Source organism: Orycteropus afer, unplaced genomic scaffold (assembly GCF_000298275.1).
Source record: "Orycteropus afer afer isolate SDZICR_OR568_19922 unplaced genomic scaffold, OryAfe1.0 scaffold00009, whole genome shotgun sequence".
Classification (NCBI taxonomy): domain Eukaryota; kingdom Metazoa; phylum Chordata; class Mammalia; order Tubulidentata; family Orycteropodidae; genus Orycteropus; species Orycteropus afer.
In genome coordinates, this window is record NW_006921596.1 from 10,534,087 (window position 1) to 10,537,686 (window position 3,600).

A 3,600-nucleotide genomic window follows, 5' to 3' on the forward strand; every position below is an offset into this window, starting at 1 on the left:
AGAACTATACAGTTCCTCAAGGAAAATTTAGGGTCAAATTTAAGGGCCCTAATATATGGTATAAATAGACTATCAAGCATAATTCAAAATGCACCAACAGCAGAAGAGAAGCCAGATGATTGGGACCTTTTAAAAATTAAATTTTTATGTGCTCACAGGTTTCACTTTATATCTGCTTGGAAGGAGCCCTCATGATATGAACAGTTAAGTGCTCAGCTGCTAACTGAAAGGTTTCTGTTCAAACTCACCTAATGGCTCCACAGAAGAAAGACCTGGCATTTTGCTTCCATATGGGGCAGTTCTACTCTCACACGGGCTCATGTGAGTCAACAACTCGATGACAGTACCTAACAACAACATATCTGATAGGATTTATGAATTTAACTTATGTATATGCATGATAACAAAACTCTCAGGTAAACCAGGGCAGACCAACCAGATTTTCTCTCCTTTCCAAAACCCCATGAGAGAATTAAAAAGACACAGTCCCATGAGGACAAGAAGAAGGAAGAAGACTGCTATGGATAAGACTTATTGCAGAGAAAAAAGTAACTCTGTTAAAGAAATTTATTGAAGCCAATACATCATTTAAATGGGGGAGTGTGAAAACCTCAGGGTCTGAAGTTCATGAATCATAGGGAGTAAATCACTTATAATTATAGTGCAGTAGGAGGAATTACAAACACAATATTTTGATTGGTTACAGTGATTGAGGTCAATCAAAGGTGGGACAAAGCGAAGTGTGACCTTTAACATTATTGGTTACATTAATGCAACTGGATACATTGATTGGCTAAAAGTGTCATGGATTGAACTGGGTCCCTCAACATTTGTGTTAACTTGGCTGGGCCATGATTCTCAATGGTTTAGCAGTTAGGCAATGATGTAATGTGACAGAAATGTAATGATACCTTATGATGTGATCTGATGTGATAAGCCAATCAGGTTTAACAGGATTAAGGGTGGGAGCAACACTGTTAGTCCCATCACAGTCTGATCCCATGTAAGGGGGTTTCCCTGGGGTACGGTGTACAACACTTTTTATCTTACAAGAGATCAAAGGAAAGAGAAAGGGGCAGAGAAGAGGAGATCTAATTACCAAGAAAGAAGAGTGAGGAGTGGAGCGTGTCCTCTGGAAGCAGAGTCCTGCACTGAGAGCCTCCTAGGACCAAGAGACACACACTGAGAAAGCCTTCCCTGACAGCTGGTGCCCTAAACTTGGACTTCTGGCCTCCTAAACTGTGAGAGAATAAATTTCTGTTTGTTAAAGTCACCCACTTGCATTTCTGTTACAGCAGCACTATCTAACACAGACACAGTTACACGTTTGTAATTTCAGAGGGGGTTGCATGACCATAACATGACAGCTACTGTGAGGAACAGATTGTTAAACATTACTTTGCCCAGAGCATTACATCTCCTGGAGTTCTAACACAAAGAGTTTGATGAAGTTTGGTTACAGATTTATAGTCTTAGCCTAACCACCAAACCTTAACAAGCAACAGATTGAATCTTTGTGAACTCGGAGCATTTAGAATTTGTTGAGCCATTTTAATTTTAGGTCAGATGCCTCTCTTTGATGGTATATCCCATATTATTTCCCCCTTTAATCAGGGATTTCAAAGAACATCCTTTGATCACACTTACGGGCATACTCACTTCTGCATGGGTTTGTCACTGTGCTACTCTCAGGTGGCAACTCAACTTTCACCTTTTTTCCCCAATAGTCAGGGACCACTGGTACCTTGGCTGGTGGGCAGCTCTGGTAAGGCCACCATGCTATGACTGAGTGGCTGTCTTCAAAGATCTTGGTATGGGGAATGGATAGGGTATGGCCACATTGAGGGAACAAGCTGACCAGCTTTTAAATGGCTAATCTAAGTCATGAGGCTTTTCTGTTTTTGAGTTCTCAAATGCAGTGTCGTTATTTATCAGCTACACAAATTATACCTTGTTACAAAGTACTTGATGTGGGACTAATAAGGTTAACATTGGATAACCAAGTTTCAAAAACAAAATTACACAGATGCAGTCTACCTAAATTTAATTATTGCTTCTAATATTTCTGTCTACCCCTCGCCGGTCAGTTTGTCGTACTGTGGTGGCTTGTGTGTCGCTGTGAGGCTAGAAGCTATGCCACTGGTATTTCAAGTACCAGCTGGGTCACCCATGGTGGACAGGTTTCAGCGGAACTTCCAGAGCTTCTTCCCAGGAAGAAGAATGAGGCCATCCACTGCTGGAAAAATTAGCCACTGAAAACCTTAGGAATAGCAGTGAAACACATATATTACTGGACCTGAAAATGTTTCATTCTGTTGTACATAGGATTGCTATGAGTTGGAGCCAACTCGATGGCACTTAATGACAATAACAGATTTCTGTAGGCAGGCATTATTCCACAAATGAATGGTTCCATTTAATTTTTTTATGTAGTCATCTAACTAGAGATTGTAAAATCTTAAGTGTAACAGTGCATTCTATTAAAAATCTTGTTTACAGTTAACTGTAGGGTAAATCTGCTTAGCAATGGAACAATTCTGTTCTCCTAATTTCACTTGGAGTGGTGTAATAATTCAGGAGGGTGCCAGCTTTTTTTTTTTTTTTTCTTTCCTCACTTAAAACTTAGGCTCTATCATTAAGGGTTAGAGGAGGTACTAAGTTATAGGCCAAAACAGAGGTGGCTAAAGGGTCTGAGTTCTCTTGCACTGATTAAGGGGAGAAGTGGCCAATCCAACAATTAGATTCCTTGTGCTAGTCGAAGGCATTGTCTTGACAGGCAACAGATAAGGAGCAAGTAGTGGAAATGAAACAATTGTAATAGAGATCACGCCACAAGGAAACAAAAACTAATAGCATGTAAGAGAACGAGAATAGCAACTATGATTGAAACAGTCCAACAAAGGCTAATGATCTTTTCTGTAATCCTATTTCCTTTAAAGTCGGAGGGGAAATACAGATCTTGACCAAGTATCTTGGGAAAGCCAGGTGTCTACTCAGAGTGCTTCTTATCTCTGGATTGTCCTTTAGTGGTTTCAACCGTCCACTCAGATGTTGGGGCCTTCTTTAGCTGAAACAGATAGATCTATGCCTTAACCCCCTATAATTCTGTAGCATGAGGGTTTGTGAGAAGGATTAAGTAGGGTTCCTTTCAGCAGGGTTCCAATGAGTCTTTTTAATTAACTGAAGCCTCTTTTAACATACATATATTCTCCCTTGGAGCTCTTAAGTAGACTTTTGGGTTCGAGTTTCTGCTTATCAAAGTTTTTTTTTAATCTGTGAAAAATGTCTTTGAGAGTATTTGATGAAAGTTTGTTGGTATAAGTAACATGAGGGAAGACGATTTGGTTTTTAGTATTCATTTCTTGGAGTCCACGAGTGGAATCATTTAAAACACTGAATCATTTGCCAGAATACTGACATGAGCTTTGACATCTTCTAAGGAGTTCTGGTGGCTCAGTGCCTAAAGCATTCGACTGCTAACCAGAATGTTGATGGCTCAATTCTACCAGCCACTCCATGGATGGAAGATGAGGCAATGTACTTCTGTAAAGATTTACTGCCACTATGAGTCGTAGTTGACTCGATGGTAGTGGGTTGTTT